The 25,468-nt window shown below is 37.7% G+C and overlaps 2 long non-coding RNA genes across 2 annotated transcripts; one reads left to right on the top strand and one right to left on the bottom strand.

Annotated features, from left to right (window-relative positions):
• The first annotated feature begins 992 nt into the window (after positions 1 to 992).
• On the top strand, positions 993 to 8,619 carry LOC135154427 (uncharacterized). The gene is made up of 3 exons (XR_010293820.1): positions 993 to 1,102; positions 6,272 to 6,481; positions 8,273 to 8,619. It is a non-coding gene; the product is annotated as an uncharacterized LOC135154427 (long non-coding RNA).
• A 4,999-nt stretch (positions 8,620 to 13,618) lies between these two features.
• Positions 13,619 to 25,221, bottom strand: LOC135154426 (uncharacterized). Its single transcript, XR_010293819.1, has 4 exons — positions 25,094 to 25,221; positions 18,465 to 18,670; positions 16,500 to 16,705; positions 13,619 to 13,997 (listed from the first exon to the last, which is right to left on the bottom strand). It is a non-coding gene; the product is annotated as an uncharacterized LOC135154426 (long non-coding RNA).
• Positions 25,222 to 25,468: the final 247 nt, after the last annotated feature.

Here is a 25,468-nt window from a genome sequence, read left to right as displayed (position 1 = left end):
ATGGTTGGGAAACAAGGCCCGGAACAAGGCATTTAGGGTTATGTTTTTTTGCCGTTATTTTCTAGACGAAAGTAGATTATATACATGCATTACTAAACATGCTAAATGTTTCAAATACTTTGGCCATGTTCAAAATTCAGTTTGGCTTATGTTGTCTAATTCTGTGTGACTAACTTTGTTAGGTGAAATTCAATTCAATTCATTCAACCCCCAGGATTCTATGGGGCGCCAAGTGTCCGGCAGTGATTTCCGTCCAAATCACGGCATTCCGTACACAAAATGTGTTTTTATTCAGACGAAAATCATTTCGTCATGACGCTTTTTTATTTCGTACACAAAATTTATTTTTTGTCACACAAAATCAATTTCGTCTCGACGAAATGCACGAAATCAATTTCGTCTAGACGAAATGTAATTGCGTCCACAAAGTTTATTTGGCGTGCCATACGAAATGATTTTTTATCAAACGAAATGGCGAACCAAATGTCCGATGGTAAATTCCGTCCAATTCACGCAATTCCGTACACAAAATGTGTTTTTGTTCATATGAAAATCATTTCGTCATGACGCAGTTTTATTTCGTATACGAAATTAGTTTTTGTCACACAAAATCAATTTTCGTTGAGACTAAATGTAATTGCGTCCACAAAATTTATTTCGTTGCGATGTGAAAATCTATTCCGTCGACGAAATCATTTTGTGTCAAAACCACAAAAAAAATTCGTTGACGAAATGATTTTGTGTCAAAACACAAAAAAATTTCGTCGACGAAATGATTTTGTGTCAAAACACAAAAAAATTTCGTCGACGAAATGATTTTGTGTCAAAAGACAAAAAAATTTCGTCGACGAAATGATTTTGTGTTTTGAGTCTTTTTGACATAAAATCATTTCGTCTCCTCTGTCTCGAAGGGGACATAAGAAGGTCGCTGATTGGCTGCACCTTGCTCAAGCTGTTTTCGCTCCGGGACGATCGATCACACTGTTTCACAGCTCAGATTGGCATGTTGGTGAACTTATTAGCTTAGATTTCACGTTATTCATGCCTACATGAGCTGCATACAACTGCTCTAATCGGTAGGATGTGGACGGACATTGCATTCGTAAGTTCAGCTATGTTTTCGACTTCAAAATTACGTTGAAAAAAAAATGGGAATTCGTTAGTCGTTACCAAACTTGCATTTGCAAAAAGCTGTGTAACAATACTAGTCCCGTGTATTTAAGTTTATGTACTGTAGTCAGCAGACCATTGGGGGGGGGGGGTCTTTTCTGCACACCAAAAAAGTAAAATGGTTATGAATTATACAGGTTGAAGATATTTAGGCCTTGATCTTAATAAATAATGTAAAATTCATTCCGAGCAAAATGCTGAAAATTTCATTGAAATTGGATGACAACAATGAACAAAAGTTATTGACAGATTGATGCCTGGCCGTACATGCCGTATGAAACTCTAACTAACGTTAGGCTACTCCACTCAGTGACTCACGCGTATTGCGAGGTTATAGTATTAGTATACTAACCTCGCACCATTAACCACGTTTGGCAATGGATTTCTAACTAGTGGGTCATGCGTGCTGTACGTGATCCCACTTCTGGTGTCCACAACACACAACTTCTATTGCTTGATTTTTCTGTGCGCGGCGGCATGTAATGAACCCTTGAGTGACTATAGGCCCTAAAAAACTCAGGCAATGGTTCGTATAGCCAGCCATTAAACACTCCACTATAGCCTATAGGTGAAGCGGAGGTTAGCAGTAGTGAAGTGTAGTGGAGCTTACACGAACCATCGCCTGCTGTACTAGTATAGTTGTGGTAGCCTTGGCCCTGGCCCCACCATGCCCACTCATTACTAGTTCGAGGTTAGTTGCTACAGTACATATAGTTGCTACAGTACATGTATAGATCTATAGTATAACCTCGTACACCGAACTGCATTTGGCCCTGGATTTCTGTGAAGTTGGCAAACATCGCTTCATTACAATACAGAATTAATATTTGCCGAAACTCCTCGCTACTCACCGGGGCGCTTTGCGGTGATTAGCCATAATACAAAAAGTCAATAGTATATTTTTAATTAAATCAAAATCATATTAAAAAAAAAGCAAATTTGATTACTTTAGAGTTTGGACTAGAAAGTGACTTCGCGTGTCTCTTCTTTTTACGCAAATAAAAGGAAGCCTGATGGTGGCGCTAATAAATTTCACAGCCTTGATTCAGGCTCGCTTCAAATGCAGCTCCTTGGTAATTATGCCCCTGCAGACAAAGTCCAGAGGGGGCATTAAGCGTTGCCCCTGTCCGTTGATTCGCCCGCCCCCCCCCACTTGGTTTCCGCGCAATAAATCGAAATATATTTCGGTGTGTAGGTACATGACACCATAGTAATAATAATAATAATAATAATAGTTGGATTTATAAAGCGCTTTTTGCCAGAGGATACAAAGCGCTGCTATTATTACCCCGGCTTTAGCTCGAGCTACCATCACCGGCGCTCAGTGCATGCAAGGAATTACTCCTGCCGGGTACCCATTCACCTCACCTGGGTCGAGTGCAGCACAGTGTGGATAAATTTCTTGCTGAAGGAAAATACGCCATGGCTACGATTCGAACACACGACCCTCTGTCTCAAAGGCGAGAGTCAGAACCACTAGACCACGACAGTACAGGCTAACTTTGAATTCGGAGTCTGCAGGTCCAAGGTCACAGCTCATGAAATATCCGAGTTGGTTTCCGCATGATGACTTATTAAATATTCAACAGATTTATAAAAATTAGGGTGTGTAGGTAGATGACACCATATACAGGCTAAGTTCGGAGTCGGCAGGTCAAAGGTCACGGCTCATTAAATATGCAATTTAGTTTCCGCATGATTACTTATGAAATATTCTACATATTTAAACGAATTTGAGTGTGTAGGTAGACGACACCAAACTACAGGTCAAGTTCGAATTCGTAGTCGGCAGGTCAAAGGTCACGGGTCATTAAATATGCAATTTAGTTTCCGCATGATTACTTATAAAATATTCTACATATTTAAACAAATTTGAGTGTGTAGGTAGATGATACCAATACAGGCTAAGTTCGAATTCGGAGTATGCAGGTCAAAGATCACAGCTCCTTAAAGATATCTTATGAAATATTCAACAGATTTTTAAAAAATTTGGGTGTGTAGGTAGATGATGATGATGATGATGCACAGCATTTTTACAGCGGCGTAACAGGGTTCGGTGGCCAGGGGGGGGGGGGCAAGAGCCAAAAATTTACCGGTCATATCATGGTATGAATAGGCGTAACGGTGTAATAAGGCGACTATTTTGAGAAGGCCAGAATTTATCTTTAAAAAAAAGTTGCGAGCGAGCGAAGCGAGCGAGCAATTTTTTTTAAACCTTTTTAATACAAAAATCCAATTTTGTGATAGATTTTGACATGATATCCAGATAATAAATTTATTTAATTCTTCTCTCTTTAGATTCCTTTTTTGTCACGGTGGTCTGTACGCCACTGTGAAGAGGATTCTTTGCGGCAGTAGCGTGAAGAGTAAAAAACAAAACAAAAAAACAACGAGGAGCGCAGTATAGAACATGTGCCAAAAGGCTGCTTTATATATATATGTCCTGAGCGAGCGAAGCGAGCGAGAAAAAAAAATCATCTTTTCATGAGAATCTAACTTTGAGCTATTTTTTAACATATTCAGTCATTAAAATCATATCCTACAATACTTTTCCAACAAAAAAGGAGGTAATTCCTCCTTTTTTTGTTCTTGGCTGTAGAACTTTTTGGGGCCATGGCCCAACCCTTCCATACGCAGTGCTGTGCGTTTGGGGTCCAGGGCAGAGCCCCAGGAACTTCTTGATATCAAAGCCATTTAAACCTTGCAGATTTCCCCAATTTTAATCAAATCGCGGGCATAATATAGCTTTTACACAACACATTTATTCAACCCAGTTGCATAATGAACCAAATATTTTGAGGGGGCAAAACATAGAAATGTGGGAAAATTTGTAAAAAGTCGCCAGTGTGCAAAGCGAGCTGGAAAAAATTGCCTATTGAAATTAAAATCTAATTATGTGATAGATTTTTCCATTATATTCAGCAAATAACACATTTCATTGTTTCCATTCATTTCATTATACGTCATGTACGTTGTCTCCTATAAAATTTCTTTTATATCCTCTTGGGTGTGGAACCACGACCCCCCCCCCCCCCGCCTGTATGGCAGTGATTGAACGTGATTGAACGGGGGCGTTATAGAGCCATTTGAAGATTATAAATGAAGAGCCCCTACTTTGTGGGGTCTGGGGCAAAGCCCCGGTAGCTTATTTGCATAAAATTTAGAAAACTTATAGCACAATGCAGTCCATCTTTCTTCTCGCTCTTTAATTTCAATCATCAGCAGCCCGGTCGTGTTATTTTTTTTCTTGTTCCTTTTCTTTGTTTTCTAATTTAGCTCTTGACTAATTACATTCTACCTTTGTTTCCCGCTATTGTTTGCCATTTTGTCATCTTTTAATTTATTTCCCACCGTGCTATTGCATTACATAGGCCCTTTTCTCAATGATTTGTTCTTTTTCAAATGTTAATTCTATCGTACATTTTCCCGCTTTCCTCCCTTTTCTACTAAAAACAGTTTTTTCTTCGTTGTCTTTTTCCTTTTCTCTTTCCATTTCCCTTTCCTCCTTTCCTTTTCCCCTTTCCTTCCCCTTTCCCTTTCTTTCTCCCTCCTTTTTTTCTTTTTCCCGTTTTTTTTTTATTTTCCCGGTGAAATCCGCCAGGGGGGGGGCAACTTGCCCCCCCTGCCCCCCCGCCTGTTACGCCACTGCATTTTTATAGCACCATATATCTGTCAAAGACATTCAAAGGCATATTGGAGGAGCCAGCCAATCTGGGTCGCCTACAAGGGCGCGCACACAGAACTGTGACCCGCAGGTCTCTCCTCCCGATAACTGGTTGGGGGAATGCAGGTGGACCACTACACAGGGTCATTAAATATGCGAGTTGGTATCCTCATAATAACTTATAAAATTTCAACAGATTTTTTTAAAATTGGGTGTTTAGATAGATGACACCATAATACATGCAAATGAGCCTCGAAATTCGAAAATTATAATATTACATAATAATTTATAGAAAATGAATTATATTGCACACAAGTGGGATAAATCATTCAATAGTAATTGTAATGCACAGAATTATAACAAGTGTTGGTAAAACATCACAAAACCATTCATTTTAAAATAGTAAAATAATTGAATTGACAAAGATTCTACCACTTCAGGCCATCCATAATTGGACTCGTACTCGTCGCTTTCAGACCCTTATCAAGATTTTGATAAATTCTCTCTCTAATATATGCATAGAATTTATAAAATCGTGTGTTTCGGTATCTAAAGAGTTTATTCATGATGATAATATTTTGATGGTGTTTGGAATCCTAAAAACCTGTATAATTATCATCATTTTAGGAAGAAAGCCTGTATGGTTTACTTAAACTATTCAAATTTTATATCTGGGGATACCCATCTCAATGTCCACATACATGTGATTTTTTTTGTCATGAAATGAATTACTGATAATTTCATTTCCTCAGCAATTTAATGTCCATGTCTGCATGTTTGAGTATGTTTTATGCATATTTCGCCTCTGCTATTATTTTGATAGGATGTATTTCCAAATTCATCACAATAATTGTAAGTTTTATCATAATTTTACTTTTTGAAAATTATGCTATTTTTGTTCCACCAATAGTATCAATATGACGATATCAATGGATTCTAGTTAATCCTTTTGGGTAAGATTGGAACTAACTCTGTGTTTAATAGATAAAGATATACGACTAACTTGTCCAGGTAATGAGAAATGGGCCCCTGCTGAGTAGGCCTAGAGTTTTTATGCCCCCGCAGACGAAGCCCGGAAGGGGCATTAAGCGTTGCCCCTGTCCGTCCCCCCACTTGGTTTCTGCGCAATAACTCGAAAAATATTTAATGGATTTAAAAAAATTTTGGTGTGTAGGTAGATGACCACAAAATACAGGCTAAGTTCGAATTCGGTGTACGCAGGTCAAAGGTCACATCTCATTATATATGCAAGTCGGTTCAAAGGTCTAAATTTGTTAATTAATTATATATATGCATATTGGTTTCTGCATGATAAGTTCAATCATATTGAATGGATTTCTGATCGCGTTAAGCGGGGGCATCTGTGTCCTTTGGACACGTCAAATTTTCTTAATTATGTGTAATTGATTTTATGACATGTGTTTACATTTGCTGCAGATTCCCATTCAGCCGTTGGACTGAACCGGTACTGTCTGTAACACAGTATGGATGGTCAATATGAAGCGAGCTTCATTGAATTCCTCCAAGAGCTCTGTACTCCGTTCTGATAATTTTGAAGATGGTTGCTTTGACAGGACTGGGCAAGTGACTCGTCTTAGACAAGATGCTGTCCCAACCATGTTTGATTTCCTGCCTCGTCTTCAGAAGGTACAGTAGATCTATATCATACATGTGTTCTAAAGAAATATTTTCTCTGTATTATCTACCTTTGGTTTGATAGAACATTGCTTTAAATATTCCATTTTCAGTAGCCAAATAGAGATGAAAATTATCCTATTTGGGAGGGTAACCATGGACCTGGGCCTATACTGTGTATTTACAGTAAACTCTTACTAAATGAACAAATATATTAAAAATTTGGTTTACCCTACATAATAATCCTGGGCTACTTTGAGATTGCATAGCCCGGGGGGGGGGGGGGCCTTCTTGGTCCTCCTCTTCAGATCTCCATGCACTGTCGATCGCAACGAAAACCGATGCACACGTCACCATCAATGTAATCTGCAAGCATGGAGCTCGACATTTTTCGCCATAAATCCGTCGCGCGAATTTTTTTGACCGCGTCACTCGTTGACTTTTTACTTTCAAGTCTTGCGCAACTTTTGAGACCAAAATTGTGACCCCCAGGTACAGGGTTCCGAAATTACGCAACATTTCGTAACTGCATGCAGAACCAAAATTGCTCAAAAACGTGTATTTGTGTACAAATCCAATGCAAGTAGTGTTTTTAGCCAAAATTTATAAAATGTATCATATTTTTCCTTTTACTTCTCAAAATCAATTAATTTTATCTTGTTTATGGTAAAAAAAACGTCTCCGACAATTTCCATTGAAAAAACAATAAAAAACAAAAAGTCGAAAAACACAGAAATACATAAGAAATTTAGAAAACAATAAAATACATAAAAAATGAATGTGATGTTGACAACTTTTTTAAAAATTAATTTAATCAGATGCCTATAAAGAGTAAGTGAAACAAAAATGAGCATTTTAGGGGCATTATTTTGTTAATTAGAGCAAACTTGTGATTTTACGCATTAATTAACATAATGAGCAATGAGATTTTTCGCAGATTTTGATATTATGGTATTGTAGATAATGCCATGGGTAACGCGCGTGCCAATTTTCGTCGCGATTGGGAGATCAACGGCCGAGATCATAAGGGGGGCTGAATCAGCCCCCCCCCCCCCCCCCCCGTCTTCTTAGGCGTCGAAATAGCCCAGTCTATTTAGGGTTAAAGATAAATCCCTAAATAATTCCCCAAATTCTATGATTTCTAAACAAATGTGCTCCTGAAGAAATGGTAAATCAAATTTCTACTTTTATGTATTTTATTGGTTCTATATAATTCCATACGTATTTCTTTGTTTTGGGGCCTTATGTATTTTATAGTTTTTTTTCAATTGGATCACTTCGTGGCACTATTCCAATTATAAAAAGCAAGATTTGATTATTTTCAACCAATTAGTGCAAGAATAATGATGCATTTGTCAATTATGACTGAAAATAGAATTTCCATTGGATTAAATATGTATACAAAATAATATTTTTGAGCAATTTTCGGTCCAACATGAACTCATAAAATGTTGCATAACTGCGTATCTGGGCGTCTCAAATTTTGTCTAAAAGCTCTGCGAGAATTGAACGAAAAAAAAAATTGTGGTACCTCGTTTCTCATTGTGTACTTATCGTGAAAAATGTGGATGGGGGGGCTTATTCAGCCCCCCCCCCAGGGGCTAGATAGGGTTAATATATCATCATGAATATTTTAAAAAACATTTATTTTGTTGCAAGTCACTGGAAAAGGTTTGATTTCTAAATAAATATTATTCTTCATGCATTATCGAATATTTAATTGAAAAATTTAAAGTTATCTTTTCATTCTTGTTTCGTTTTTGTTCAATATTTCTTTTTTTTAAATTCATTCGTCTCGTACAGAATTCACCAAACCAAGGAATTCCCCGAAAGAAAGATGTTTTGATTCAGCAAACAACCTCCCAGATACTGCAAAGACACCTGTACCAAAGTCTTCAGCACCTTTATTTCTCAAGGACCACTCCTACTCAATATCAGAAAGTCCAAGAGGGGTAAAGTGGAAGTTAACAGCAATAATGGACTGTATTAAGAACTTGGAGAAGAGGCTGAAAACCACACACGAGAAGTCCCGCCGTGTACATTACTTGCTCTTAAGTTTGGACAAACATAACTTGCAAAACTTTACAACAAATAATTACCCCAATGTGCATTCTGATTATTTAAAATAGCTTATCAGTGGGCATGTAACAAAAGTGAATTCATTAAATTTGAACGTGTTGCAAAAATGATGTCTTACAGTATATTCATCCTGACTTAGAATGTCAGAAGAGAAAAAAGTTTGTGAAAAGTAGGAATAACGGCAAGATGACAGAAGAATAGAACAGGATAGAGCAAGGGGGACAGATAAAGGACAAGTCCACCCCAAAAATTGTTGATATGAATAAAAAGAGAAAAATCCAACAAGCATAACACTGAAAATTTGATAAAAAATCGGATGTAAAATAAGAAAGTTATGACATTTAAAAATTTTGCTAAATTTTTACAAAAGAGTTATATGCACATTCTGTACACAGTCGGTATGCAAATGAGGAGACTGATGACGTCATCCACTCACTATTTCATTTGATATATAGAATAAGGTATATTCTAATTTTCTCCTTGTCATGTTAAACGAAATTTTATTCCTCCCTGATCATGTGGAATTAGCATTATTCAATACTTTTTGGGTTCAGTCCTTATGGTAAAATCTGTAAAAATGAAATATTGTATAATTCAAACAATAAAAAACAAAATAAACAGTGAGTGAGGGACATTATCGACTGTCTCATTTGCATGTCACTGAGTTGTGAATATTTTTGTTTTGTGAAAAATAAGTGAAAATTTAAAATGCCATAACTTTCTTAGTTTACATCCGATTTTGATGAAATTTTCAGCGTTATGCTAGTTTGATTTTTCTCAATTTAACTGAACCAACAATTTTCTTGGGTAGACTTGACCTTTACTAATGAGCTGTTGGATAGAGACAAAAAGATGAATTGAGATTGAGGGTGATAGAGAAAGAGAGACAGGTGTGGGGGAGCCTTTGATGAATGCCTGAGAAAGCGAACATTACCATAATTTTTTTTTGAGGATTTGGACAGTAATGAATAGTACATGTTTTTTCTGTTGGTATTTCTCAAAATATGTGTATGTTGTATGTAATGAAATGGGTATAATCCTTTTGTAAGATACACTCATTCAGAAAATATTAACTAAACCAAAAAAAAGCCAAATTATATTTTACTTATTTTCAATTGTTCAGACACTCTCATATCAAAAGTACCCCCCCCCTCATTTCAAGGTATTGGAGAGAGAGAGAGGTTGGATGAGAAATGGATTGGCTGTCTGCAGAAAAAAATGCAGGGGGAGCAAAACATTTTTAGGATATGTTCAAGGAAGCGAAGCGACCGAGCAGAAAAATTATTCTGGGGATATATGTGAGAGAGCAAAGTGACGAGAAGAACAAATGCAGGGGCCAAAATATTTCGAGAATACGGTGAGAGGGAGCAAAGTGACCAAGCAGAAGTAAAAGGAAAGAGGGACAAAAATTGTGGTATGTGTGAGGGAGCAAAGCATCGGATAAAAAAAACCAGAAAGCAGGTCAATCAAAATATTTTTCGAATTTGTGCTGGTGCGCGACACGTTCACTCCCGAGCGATAGGGACTTGTTTAAAATGGCATAGGAAATATGCGTTTTCTATAATCATGGTAAACTGATAATATGGTAGAATTTAGGTGTTGTAAGAGTTAAATTCTGAATGAACTGTATTGGCTGGTTAGACATGCGCAGAGGATTATTTGTCTTTATCCATTTTTATTTTCACATTTTTCTTTTGTTTGATTTTATTTTCCAGGGGGTAAGCCCCCCCCCCTCCCCCGTTCCTGTGGATACCAATGGGGCGGGGGCTTGGAATAGTGCAAGTTAGAGAGGGTGAATCTGAACTTTATAGATATCAAAAGAGAAAGAAAGAATTGTAAAATGAAAATGAATAAAAACAAAGATAGAGAGGGGGAGAGTGAGAAAGCAGGTGAACTTTCGAGGGGCATTAAATAGTCTCAGATTAAAAACAACATTTTTGTTTTTGTAATTGTTTATTTTATTTACCCAGGGTCAGTCAAAATATTTTGGAATATGTGCGAGGGAGCGACACATTCACTCCCGAGCGGTAGGGACTTGTTTTAGGAAACATGCGTTTTCTAAGAATGGTAAACGCATATTTTAAGGTAAATTGCCAATTCGTCTACTGCCATACAGTCCACTCACCACATGGTCTACCTTCATTTTATCTATAAATGCCATTTCGTCCAATAGCAATTTCGTTTACCACCCATTTAGTCTAATTCTATTAAGGCTAATGCCATCTCCATTAATCAGTTCGTCCAATGTTCATTTAGTCCAAGCCATGTTGGCTAATATCAGTTGGTCCAATATCCAAATTATCTACCGGATAATTGTCATTTCGTCTATCATTTCGTCCACCACCCATTAGGTCCAATAATCAGTTTGTCTAACAACCAAATCGCCCAGTTCGTCCAATTCTCAAATCGTCCAATAGTCATTTAGTCTAATAGCCAATTGGTCCAATAGCCATGTTGTCCAATACAAATATAATGCATCATCGGGGGGGGGGGGACGAAATGACTTCTTAAATATACCTTGAAATTCCTGAAGATAAAAAAATATATAACTAGGCCTGCTATCAGGAATGGAATGATGCGGTACAGCATGCAGCCTCCTACCCCCCCCCCCCCCCCCCCGCTCTCTCTCTACCACATCACGCACACAAAAGGGGGAATTGGAGTGGTTAAAAATGATAAAATTGAAATAGGGTCCTTTGATTTGGAATTTACCCTCATTTCTTTTTTTTAACAAATTCACACCTAAAAATGATAATCATCACTCATCATATAACAATGATAATAATTGTAATAATAGTAATTAATGATAGTACTAATAAACAAGAAATGTACTATAATAATAACGATAACAGCCTTGGACGGTACAAAAAAAATAAAAAAGAGAGAAAAGTGGGAAAGGATGGGGAGAACATTACATAAAAACATAAAATGTATTACAATGGAGCTTAAAAAAACACTAATAAAAGATTAATCAAACGACAGGTGTACATTAATAACAAATCACAAGAGCAACAGGAGTTGAGGTAGCAATACACAGGCACCAAACTAGAAGGACTGCTAGTAGTAGACTATTCCTATTTGATTGTAGACGAAACGAATATTGACCGGGATGGCAATTGGACCCATTGATGATTAGACCAAATGATTGTTAGATGAAATGGGTTTAGACTAAGTGACAGTGGATCAACTGCAGTTGGACAAAATGGAACATAGACAAAATGTAAGTAGACTAAGTGGTCAGTGGCCATTTGCCCTTAGACCAATTGGCTATTGGACTAAATGGTAATAGACATAATGAAAATGGACAAAGTGGCTATTGGACAAATTGGCCAAAAATGCAATTAGACCAAATGAAAGTAGACAAATTGGTTATTAGACGAACTAGCTATTGGACAAAATGGTAATTGGAAGATGTGGAAAAGGAACAACTGATGGTAGATGAAATGACATACCATTTGGTGAGTGGACAAAATGGCAGTAGACGAAATGGCAATAAACCTATTATAGACCTACGGTAGAAGTTAGGTGTTTTACGAGTCAAATTCTGAATGAACTGTATTGGCTGGTAAGACATGCGGCAAGGATCTGTGTCTCTTATCCATTTTTATTTTTCACATTTCTTTTGTTTGATTTCAGTTTTCAGGGGAAGCCCCCCCCCCCCCCCTCCTGTGGAAGCCAGTGGGGCTGGGGCTTAGAATAGTGCGCGATAGAAAGGGAAAAACCGGAACTTTAGATATCAAAAGAGAAACAAAGAATTGTAATAATGAAAACAAAGATAAAGAGAGAGCGGGTGAGCTTTCGAGGGGCATAAGAAAGTCTGAGATTAGAAACATCATTTTTATTTATTTCTTTATTCATTTATTGTTTTATTTACCCAGGGTAGCCTCTTCAGTACAAAACTGCTTTACAAGAGAGCACTGCACATCTAAATGTATTTATCAGCATTAATAGTTTATACATAATTTTTAAAATGAGCGCGAAGCTCAGGATAATGTTTGATATTCCAACCAGAAAAATTGGCATTTTAAGCATATAATCCCCTGCCCCATTGGCATCCACAGGAGGGTGGGCCTTTCTGCCTGGAAACTGAAATCAAAAGAAAAGTGTGGAAAATGGATGAAAGACAAAGCTCCTCTGCGCATGTCTTACCAGCAAATGCAGCTCATTCAGAATCTAACTCTTAGAGCACCTAAATTCTACCGTAGGCCTACAATATGTGTTTACCATGCTTAGAAAACGCATATTTCTTAAGCTATTTTTAAACAAGTCCCTACTGCTCAAGAGTGAACGAGTCGCTTCCTCACACATATTCGAAAATATTTTAACCTGTTTTTTTTTATCGGTTGCTTTGCTCCCTCACATACCCCAACAATTTTATGTCCTCTACATTTCTTCTGCTTGGTCACTTCGCTCCCTCTCACATATTCCCCAAATCTCTTGTCCCTTGCATTTTTCTTCTGTCATTTCGCTCTCTCGCATATATTGCAAAATAATTTTCTGCTGTCGCTTTTCTCCCTTGCACATATCCCAAAAAATGTTTTGCCCCCCCCCCCGTATTTTCTTTTCTGCAGACAGCCATGTCCCGTTCATACTCTCTCTCCAATACATTGAAATGATGGGGGGGGAGGCACTTTGGATATGAGAGTTACTGAACAATTGAAAATCAGTGAATTATTTGGCTTTTTTTTCTTTTGTTTAGTTAATATTTTCTGTGTGAGTGAAACTTCCAAAGGATTATACCCGTTTCGTTACATAAAACATACAAGTATTTTGAGAAATACCAACAGAAAAAAAAACCCAGATTCTTCCTGACTGTTCAAATCCTTTAAAAAATTATGGTAATCTTCGCTTTCTCAGGCATTGATCACAGGCTCCCCCAACACCCGTCTCTCTTTCTCTATCACCCCCATTCTTAATTCATCTTTTTGTCTCTATCCAACAGCTCATTCATAACTATCGCCTTGTTCTATCCTGTTCTATTCTTCTGTCAGCTTGCTGTCATTCCTACTTTTCACAACCTTTTTTCTCTTCTGACATTCTAAGTCAGAATGAATATACTATAAGACATCATTTTTGCAACACGTTCAAATTTAATGAATGCACTTTTGTTACATGCCCAGTGGTAAACTTTTTCATTGAGCTATTTTAAATAATCAGAATGCACATAGCGTAAATTATTTGTTGTAAAGTTTTGCGAGTCATGTTTGTCCAAACTTAAGAGCAAGTAATGTACACGGCGGGACTTCTGCTGTGTGGTTTCAGCCTCTTCTCCAAGTTTTTAATAGTCCATTATTGCTGTTATCTTCCACTTTACCCCTCTTGGACTTTCTGATATTGAGTAGGAGTGGTCCTCGAGAAATGAAGGTGCTGAAGACTTTGCAGTATCTGGGAGGTTGTTTGCTGAATCAAAACGTCTTTCTTTTGGGGAATTCCTTGGCTTGGGTAAATTCTGTACGAGATGAATGAATTAAAAAAAAGAAACATATAAGAAATATTGAACAAAAACAGATAGAAGAATGAAAAGATAGCTTTAAATTTTTCAATTAAATATTCGATAATACATGAAGAATAATATTTATTTAGGAATCAAACCTTTTCCAGTGACTTGCAAAAAAATGTTTTTTTTTTAAAATATTCATGATGATATATTAACCCTATCTAGCCCCCCCTTCCACATATTTCACGATAAGTCCACAATGAGAAACGAGGTACCATTTTTTTTCCCGTTCAATTCTCGCAGAGCTTTTGAGACCAAATTTGAGACGCCTAGATACGCAGTTACGCAACATTTTATGAGTTTATGTTGGACCAAAAATTGCTAAAAAATATTATTTTGTATACATATGTAATCCAATGGAAATTCTATTTTCAGTCATAATTGACAAAGGCATCATTATTCTTGCACTGATTGGTTGAAAATAATCAAATCTTTGCTTTTTATAATTGGAATAGTACCACGAAGTGATCTCATTGAAAAACAAGTGGAACGCCTCTGGCAGTCTCGCCTGCATTACGCAATTTAATATAGCAGCAGTGCTAACTTTGAAAACTACTATAAAATAATCATTCACAAAAACATCATTCATATAATGACATAATACCACGTTCATTGACCATAAATGACATTTGAACGGAGACTTAAGACTGTCAGCTACACCCATGTCCACATTTCATTCACTCTATCCATAAACTTTCAAAGTTATGATGGCACTTCAACAATTACCCCAACATGGCCTAAGTTTATTGACCTTAACTGACCTTTGACTTGGTTTTGTGACCTGAAACTCACAGGGGATGTTCAGTGATGCTTGATTACTCTTATATCCCAAGTTTTATGAACTAGATCCATAAACTTTCATAGTTAGGATGGTAATTCAACAAATACCCCCAACACAGCCAAAGTTCATTGACCTTTAATGACCTTTGACCATGGTCATGTGACCTGAAACTCGTACAGGATGTTCAGTGATACTTGATTACTCTTATGTCCAAGTTTTATGAACTAGATCCATAAACTTTCAGAGCTAGGATGGTAATTTAACATATACCCCCAACACGGCCAAAGTTCATTGACCTTAAATGACCATTCACCATGGTCATGTGACCTGAAACTCGCACAGGATATTCAGTGGTACTTGATTAACCTAATGTCCAAGTTTCATGAACTAAATCCATAAATTGTCAAAGTTATGATGGTAATTCAACAAATACCCCCAACTTGGCCAAAGTTCATTGACCCTAAATGACCTTTGACCTTGGTCATGTGACCTGAAACTCAGGCAGGATGTTCACTAATACTTGATTAACCTTATGTCCAAGTTTCATGGACTATATCCATAAATTTTCAAAGTTATGATAGTAATTCAACAAATACCCCCAACTTGATCAAAGTTCATTGACCCTAAATGACCTTTGATCTTGGTCACGTGACCTGAAACTTGAGCAGGATGTTCACTAATACTTGATTAACCTTATTCCTAAGTTTCATGAACTAGGTCCATATACTTTCCATGTTATGATGTCATTTCAAAAACTTAACCTTGGGTTAAGATTTGATGTTGACGCCGCCGCCACCGTCGGAAAAGCGGCGCCTATAGTCTGGTATTGGTATTGGTGGTGATTTTTTACCTGATTGCTAAGAAAGCATGAATGCTTGTAAGCAAGCAACCAGAGGACCGACGGCTTAAGGTCCTCTCCGAAGGACCTGGTACTGAGGATTAATGCCTTACCAAAGGGCACTAGCGCACCAAGTGAGAATCGAACCCGGGTCACCGGAATACGAGTCCCCCGCTCTACCGACTGAGCTATCGCGCCTCCTCTGCTATGCAGGCGAGACAAAAACCAATAAAATACATAAGGCCCCAAAACTAAGAAATACATATGGAATTATAGAACCAATAAAATACATAAGATTAGAAATTTGATTTACCATTTTTTTCAGGAGCACATTTGTTTAGAAATCATAGAATTTGGGGAATTATTTAGAGATTTACCTTTAAAGCAGAGAATTCTATATTTAGGCATAAATTAGCATTATTAATTTATTAAAAATAAATTTAAATTCTGTAAAATCAGCGATACACCCTTAGCTCCATGCTTGCAGATTACATTGATGGTGACGTGTGTATTGGTTTTCGTTGCGATCGACGGAGATCTGAAGAGGGGGACCAAAAAGCCTCCCCCCCCCCCTCGGGCTATGCAATCTAAAAGTAGCCCAGGATTATTATGTAGGGTATACCAAATTTTTAATATATTTGTTCATTTAGTAAGAGTTTACTGTAAATACACAGTAAAGGCCCAGGTCCATGGTTAGCCCCCCAAATAGGATAATTTTCATCTCTATTTGGCTACTGAAAATGGAATATTTAAAGCAATGTTCTATCAAACCAAAGGTAGATAATACAGAGAAAATATTTCTTTAGAACACATGTATGATATAGATCTACTCTACCTTCTGAAGACGAGGCAGGAAATCAAATATGGTTGGGACAGCATCCTGTCTAAGACGAGTCACTTGCCCAGTCCTGTCAAAGCTACCATCTTCAAAATGAGCAAAACGGAGTACAGAGCTCTTGGAGGAATTCAATGAAGCTCGCTTCATATTGACCATCCATACTGTGTTACAGTACCGGTTCAGTCCAACGGCTGAATGGGAATCTGCAGCAAATGTAAACACATGTCATAAAATCAATTACACATAATTAAGAAAATTTGACGTGTCCAAAGGACACAGATGCCCCCGCTTAACGCGATCAGAAATCCATTCAATATGATTGAACTTAATATCATGCAGAAACCAATATGCATATATATATAATTAACAAATTCAGACCTTTGAACCGACTTGCATATATAATGAGATGTGACCTTTGACCTGCGGACTCCGAATTCGAACTTAGCCTGTATTTTGTGGTCATCTACCTACACACCAAAATTTTTTTTTAATCCATTAAATATTTTTTGAGTTATTGCGCGGAAACCCAAGGGGGGGGGGGACGGACAGGGGCAACGCTTAATGCCCTTTCTGGGCTTCGTCTGTGGGGGCATAAAAACTCTAGGCCTACATGTACTCAGCAGGGGCCCGTTTCTCAACACTTGGACAAGTTAGTCATATAACTTTATCTACCAAACACAGAGTTAGTTCCAATCTTACCCAAAAGGATGAACTAGAATCCATTGATATCGTATACTATTGGTGGAAAGTACATGAGACGTAGCCTTAGTCACAAAATAGCATAATTTTCAAAAAGTAAAATTATGATAAAACCTAATAATAATAATAATCCGCTTTTATATAGCGCTTAATACATCGAATAAAAAGATAGCTTTAAATTTTTCAATTAAATATTCGATAATACATGAAGAATAATATTTATTTAGGAATCAAACCTTTTCCAGTGACTTGCAACAAAATGATTTTTTAAAAAAAATATTAATGATGATATATTAACCCTATCTAGCCCCGGGGGGGGGGGCTTAATAAGCCCCCCCCCCCATCCACATATTTCACGATAAGTCCACAATGAGAAACGAGGTACCATTATTTTTTTTTCGTTCAATTCTCACAGAGCTTTTGAGACCAAATTTGAGACGCCCGGATACGCAGTTACCCAACATTTTATGAGTTTATGTTGGACCAAAAATTGCTAAAAAATATTATTTTGTATACATATTTAATCCAATGGAAATTCTGTTTTCAGTCATAATTGACAAATGCATCATTATTCTTGCACTGATTGGTTGAAAATAATCAAATCTGTGCTTTTTATAATTGGAATAGTACCACGAAGTGATCCCATTGAAAAAAACCAATAAAATACATAAGGCCCCAAAACTAAGAAATACGTATGGAATTATAAAACCAATAAAATACATTAGATTAGAAATTTGATTTACCATTTTTTTCAGGAGCACATTTGTTTAGAAATCATAGAATTTGGGGAATTATTTAGAGATTTACCTTTAAAACAGAGAATTCTATATTTAGGCATAAATTAGCATTATTAATTTATTAAAAATAAATTTAAATTCTGTAAAATCAGCGATACACCCTTAGCTCCATGCTTGCAGATTACATTGATGGTGACGTGTGCATTGGTTTTCGTTGCGATCGACGGAGATCTGAAGAGGGGGACCAAAAAGCAGCCCCCCCCCCCGGGCTATGCAATCTAAAAGTAGCCCAGGATTATTATGTAGGGTATACCAAATTTTTAATATATTTGTTCATTTAGTAAGAGTTTACTGTAAATACACAGTAAAGGCCCAGGTCCATGGTTACCCTCCCAAATAGGATAATTTTCATCTCTATTTGGCTACTGAAAATGGAATATTTAAAGCAATGTTCTATCAAACCAAAGGTAGATAATACAGAGAAAATATTTCTTTAGAACACATGTATGATATAGATCTACTCTACCTTCTGAAGACGAGGCAGGAAATCAAATATGGTTGGGAAAGCATCCTGTCTAAGACGAGTCACTTGCCCAGTCCTGTCAAAGCAACCATCTTCAAAATGAGCAAAACGGAGTACAGAGCTCTTGGAGGAATTCAATGAAGCTCGCTTCATATTGACCATCCATACTGTGTTACAGTACCGGTTCAGTCCAACGGCTGAATGGGAATCTGCAGCAAATGTAAACACATGTCATAAAATCAATTACACATAATTAAGAAAATTTGACGTGTCCAAAGGACACAGATGCCCCCGCTTAACGCGATCAGAAATCCATTCAATATGATTGAACTTAATATCATGCAGAAACCAATATGCATATATATATAATTAACAAATTTAGACCTTTGAACCGACTTACATATATAATGAGATGTGACCTTTGACCTGCGGACTCCGAATTCGAACTTAACCTGTATTTCGTGGTCATCTACCTACACACGAATTTTTTATTTAATCCATTAAATATTTTTTTAGTTATTGCGCGGAAACCAAGTGGGGGGGGGGGCGGACAGGGGCAACGCTTAATGCCCCCTCTGGGCTTCGTCTGTGGGGGCATAAAAACTCTAGGCCTACATGTACTCAGCAGGGGCCCGTTTCTCAACACTTGGACAAGTTAGTCATATAACTTTATCTACCAAACACAGAGTTAGTTCCAATCTTACCCAAAAGGATTAACTAGAATCCATTGATATCGTATACTATTGGTGGAAAGTACATGAGACGTAGCCTTAGTCACAAAATAGCATAATTTTCAAAAAGTAAAATTATGATAAAACCTAATAATAATAATAATAATCCGCTTTTATATAGCACTTAATACATCGGAATGACGTGTCTAAGCGCTTTACAGATATATTATTACCCCGGTGATCGGACTCAATCAGTCATTCCCGCACACAACGTGTGCACATCCTCCACTCCTTCGGGAGTATTCCAGTCCGTCGCCGGTGAGGCGCACACTGTACTGGACAAGCTACAATGACTTTCACATCCTACCGGGTACCAATTTAGCACCTGGGTCGAGAGTGGCAAAGTGTGGATTTACGCCTTGCCAAAGGACGCCAGACCGCGGTGGGATTCGAACACACGTCCCTCTGATTACAAGGCGAGAGTGAGAACCACTACATCACAGCTCCTCCAAACTTACAATTATTGTGATGAATTTGGAAATACATCCTATCAAAATAATAGCAGAGGCAAAATATGCATAAAAAATACTCAAACATGCAGACATGGGCATTAAATTGCCGAGGAAATGAAATTATCACTAATTCATTTCATGACCAAATAAAAATCACATGTGGACGTTGAGATGGGTACCCCCAGATATAAAATTTGAATAGTTTACGTAAGTAAACCATGCAGGCTTTCTTCCTAAAATGATGATAATTATACAGGCTTTTAGGATTCCAAACACCATCAAAATATTATCATCATGAATTGTTCAACTCTTTAGATACCAAAACACACAATTTTATAAATTCTATGCATATATTAGAGAGAGAATTTATCAAAATCTTGATAAGGGTCTGAAAGCAACGAGTACAAGTCCAATTATGGATGGCCTGAAGTGGTAGAATCTTTGTCAATTCAATTATTTTACTACTTTAAAATGAATGGTTTTGTGATTTTTTACCAACACTTGTTATAATTTCTGTGCATTACAATTACTATTGAATGATTTATCCCACTTGTTTGCAATAAAATTCATTTTCTATGAATTATTACGTAATATTATAATTTTCGAATTTCGAGGTTCATTTGAATGTCATAGTCTACCCACATGATATCACTACGTCATTAAGAAAGAAGTTATGACAGGTTCGGAGATGTCATAACTATTTCGTCAAGTTGTCCCCGATCTTGGCAAAGGGGGATTCGTGAAACAGTTAGTAGACAAGTAGCTCACTATCTCCAATTTAGTTAAGAAGTTAGAAGACTTAGGACGGTGTTGAGAAACGGGCCCCAGTCTACACAAGCAGAACCAAACAGAATCAGTTTGCCACACTCAAATTCCCAATTTGCGCTTGCATCAATTGTTTAGTTACATACCTTTCCCATTTATAATTACAAAAAGTGCTTAGAATGACAATTTTTTTAGGTCAGAATTTTTAGCTCGCGCTTCGTGTCCCCATTATTGAAATATGTACCGTCTTCATGGGTAAACAGTCCTTAATAGGTCCCTTTTCGATCATGCTAGAACACTTGTTAAATATTCTGTTCATGCTTGGCATTCTCAGTAATTATCTCGTTACATACGCATCTTGTTCAGGATCACAAACAGTGCCCAGAATGTTAAATTTTCAGGACAAAATAAATACATGAAAGTTCAAAAAAAGAAAGAAAAAATATTCGCCTGCGCTTCGCGCTCGCACTTTTTATATAAGGCCTATGAGATTATTTCATATTGATGTTGTTTTATAAGAATAAGGCTAAGAAATGACTGATCGGGGAAAATATAGGTGAAGATAATTTTGGGCCCCATCCCCTATTGGCGAAAGTCTGATACACCCTTGTGACACATACACACACAGAGAAAAAAATAGTGCCCCCCCCTGAAAAAGCAAGGACCCCCCGGTGCCCCCCTCCCCAGAGAAATAATCCTAGCTACGCCACTGGATTGATTCCTTTATCCCCAAACCACTTATACAAGACAAGCTTATTTCTATCCAGGATGTAAATCAATTCTAGAAAGAGCAATCTGGAAGTCTTGCCTCTGGCAGGGCCTAGTAGGACACTATAGGTGTTGGATTTGATTTGATTTTATTTCAGCATTTTTTATAAATATATAAAGCAGCCTTTTGGCACATGTTCTATACTGCGCCCCTCGTTGTTTTTTTGTTTTGTTTTTTACTCTTCACGCTACTGCCGCAAAGAATCCTCTTCACAGTGGCGCGTACAGACCACCGTGACAAAAAAGGAATCTAAAGAGAGAAGAATTAAATAAATTTATTATCTGGATATCATGTCAAAATCTATCACAAAATTGGATTTTTGTATTAAAAAGGTTAAAAAAAATTTGCTCGCTCACTTCGCTCGCTCGCAACTTTTTTTAAAGATGAGTTCTGGCTTTCTCAAAATAGTCGCCTTACTACACCATTACGCCTATTCATACCATGATATGACCGGGAAATTTTTGGCTCTTGCCCCCCCCCCCCCTGGCCACCGAACCCTGTTACGCCGCTGTAAAAATGCTGTGCATCATCATCATCTACCTACACACCCACATTTTTTAAAAATCTGTTGAATATTTCATAAGATATCTTTAAGGAGCTGTGATCTTTGACCTGCATACTCCGAATTCGAACTTAGCCTGTATTGGTATCATCTACCTACACACTCAAAGTTGTTTAAATATGTAGAATATTTTATAAGTAATCATGCGGAAACTAAATTGCATATTTAATGAGCCGTGACCTTTGACCTGCCGACTACGAATTCGAACTTAACCTGTATTTTGGTGTCATCTACCTACACACTCAAATTCGTTAAAATATTTAGAATATTTCATAAGTAATCATGCGGAAACTAAATTGCATATTTAATGAGCCGTGACCTCTGACCTGCCGACTCCGAACTTAGCCTGTATTTGGTGTCATCTACCTACACACCATAATTTTTATAAATCTGTTGAATATTTCATAAGTCATCATGCGAAAACCAACTCGGATATTTCATGAGCTGTGACCTTGGACCTGCAGACTCCGAATTCAAAGTTAGCCTGTACTATGGTGTCATGTACCTACACACCAAAAAAAATTTTAATCAATATATATAAATCGAAATATATTTCGATTTATTGCGCGGAAACCAAGTGGGGGGGGGGCGGGCGAATCAACGGACAGGGGCAACGCTTAATGCCCCCTCCGGACTTTGTCTGCGGGGGCATAATTACCGAGGAGCTGCATTTCTCAAAATAGTCGCCTTATTACACCATTACGCCTATTCATACCATGATATGACCGGTAAATTTTTGGCTCTTGCCCCCCCCCCCCCTGGCCACCGAACCCTGTTACGCCGCTGTAAAAATGCTGTGCATCATCATCATCATCTACCTACACACCCAAATTTTTTTTAAATCTGTTGAATATTTCATAAGATATCTTTAAGGAGCTGTGATCTTTGACCTGCATACTCCGAATTCGAACTTAGCCAATATTGGTATCATCTACCTACACACTCAAATTTGTTTAAATATGTAGAATATTTTATAAGTAATCATGCGGAAACTAAATTGCATATTTAATGAGCCGTGACCTTTGACCTGCCGACTACGAATTCGAACTTAACCTGTATTTTGGTGTCATCTACCTACACACTCAAATTCGTTTAAATATTTAGAATATTTCATAAGTAATCATGCGGAAACTAAATTGCATATTTAATGAGCCGTGACCTTTGACCTGCCGACTCCGAACTTAGCCTGTATTTGGTGTCATTTACCTACACACCATAATTTTTATAAATCTGTTGAATATTTCATAAGTCATCATGCGGAAACCAACTCGGATATTTCATGAGCTGTGACCTTGGACCTGCAGACTCCGAATTCAAAGTTAGCCTGTACTATATGGTGTCATGTACCTACACACCAACAATTTTTTTAATCAATATATATAAATCGAAATATATTTCGATTTATTGCGCGGAAACCAAGTGGGGGGGGGGGGGCGGGCGAATCAACGGACAGGGGCAACGCTTAATGCCCCCTCCGGACTTTGTCTGCGGGGGCATAATTACCAAGGAGCTGCATTTCTCAAAATAGTCGCCTTATTACACCATTACGCCTATTCATACCATGATATGACCGGGAAATTTTTGGCTCTTGCCCCCCCCCCCCCCCCTGGCCACTGAACCCTGTTACGCCGCTGTAAAAATGCTGTGCATCATCATCATCATCTACCTACACACCCACATTTTTAAAAAATCTGTTGAATATTTCATAAGATATCTTTAAGGAGCTGTGATCTTTGACCTGCATACTCCGAATTCGAACTTAGCCTGTATTGGTATCATCTACCTACACACTCTAATTTGTTTAAATATGTAGAATATTTTTTTGAAGTAATCATGCGGAAACTAAATTGCATATTTAATGAGCCGTGACCTTTGACCTGCCGACTACGAATTCGAACTTAACCTGTATTTTGGTGTCATCTACCTACACACTCAAATTCGTTTAAATATGTAGAATATTTCATAAGTCATCATGTGGAAACCAACTCGGATATTTCATGAGCTGTGACCTTGGACCTGCAGACTCCGAATTCAAAGTTAGCCTGTACTATGGTGTCATGTACCTACACACCAAAAAAAATTTTAATCAATATATATAAATCGAAATATATTTCGATTTATTGCACGGAAAGTGGGGGGGGGGGCGGGCGAATCAACGGACAGGGGCAACGCTTAATGCCCCCTCCGGACTTTGTCTGCGGGGGCATAATTACCAAGGAGCTGCATTTGAAGCGAGTCTGAATCAAGGCTGTGAAATTTATTAGCGCCACCATCTGGCTTCCTTTTATTTGCGTAAAAACAAGAGACACGCGAAGTCACTTTCTAGTCCAAACTCCAAAGTAATCAAATTTGCTTTTTTTTAAATATGATTTTGATTTAATTAAAAATATACTATTGACTTTTTGTATTATGGCTACTCACCGCAAAGCGCCCCGGTGAGTAGCGAGGAGTTTCGGCAAATATTAATTCTGTATTGTAATGAAGCGATGTTTGCCAACTTCACAGAAATCCAGGGCCAAATGCAGTTCGGTGTACGAGGTTAGTACTATAAATCTATACATGTACTGTAGCAACTATATGTAGCAACTAACCTCGAACTAGTAATGAGTGGGGCCAGGGCCAGGCAGTACCACAACTATACTAGTAGTACAGCAGGCGATGGTTCGTGTAAGCTCCACTACACTTCACTACTGCATTGCTAACCTCCGCTTCACCTATAGGCTATAGTGGAGTGTTTAATGGCTGGCTATACGAACCATCGCCTGAGTTTTTTAGGCCTAGTCACTCAAGGGTTCATTACATGCCGCCGTGCACAGAAAAATCAAGCAATAGAAGTTGTGAGTTGTGGACACCAGAAGTGGGATCACAGCACGCGTGACCCACTAGTTAGAAATCCATTGCCAAACGTGGTTAATGGTGCGAGGTTAGTATACTAATACTAACCTCGCAATACGCGTGAGTCACTGAGTGGAGTAGCCTAACGTTAGAGTTTCATACGGCATGTACGGCCAGGCATCAATAACTTTTGTTGTCATCCAATTTCAATGAAATTTTCAGCATTTTGCTCGAAATGAATTTTACATTATTTATTAAGATCAAGGCCTAAATATCTTCAATCTGTATAATTCATAACCATTTTACTTTTTAGGTGTGCAGAAAAGACCACCCCCCCCCCCCCCCCAATGGTCTGCTGACTACAGTACATAAACTTCAATACACGGGACTAAAGTTAGTACCGGGTATTGTTACACAGCTTTTTGCAAATGCAATTCAATTGCAAGTTTGGTAACGACTAACGAATTCCCATTTTTTTTTCAACGTAATTTTGAAGTCGAAAACATAGCTGAACTTACGAATGCAATGTCCGTCCACATCCTACCGATTAGAGCAGTTGTATGCAGCTCATGTAGGCATGAATAACGTGAAATCTAAGCTAATAAGTTCACCAACATGCCAATCTGAGCTGTGAAAAAGTGTGATCGTCCCATAGAGATGTATACATCTCTATGGGACGATCGATCACGAGCGAAAACAGCTTGAGCAATTATATTAAGGTGCAGCCAATCAGCGACCTTCTTATGTCCCCTTCGAGACAGAGGAGACGAAATGATTTTATGTCAAAAAGACTCAAAACACAAAATCATTTCGTCGACGAAATTTGTTTGTCTTTTGACACAAAATCATTTCGTCGACGAAATTTTTTTGTGTTATGACACAAAATCATTTCG

The sequence above is a fragment of the Lytechinus pictus genome, chromosome 6 (genome assembly GCF_037042905.1).
Source record: "Lytechinus pictus isolate F3 Inbred chromosome 6, Lp3.0, whole genome shotgun sequence".
NCBI lineage: Eukaryota > Metazoa > Echinodermata > Echinoidea > Temnopleuroida > Toxopneustidae > Lytechinus > Lytechinus pictus.
Note: the sequence above shows the minus strand (reverse complement) of the source record. Positions and strands in the feature narration are given on the sequence as shown.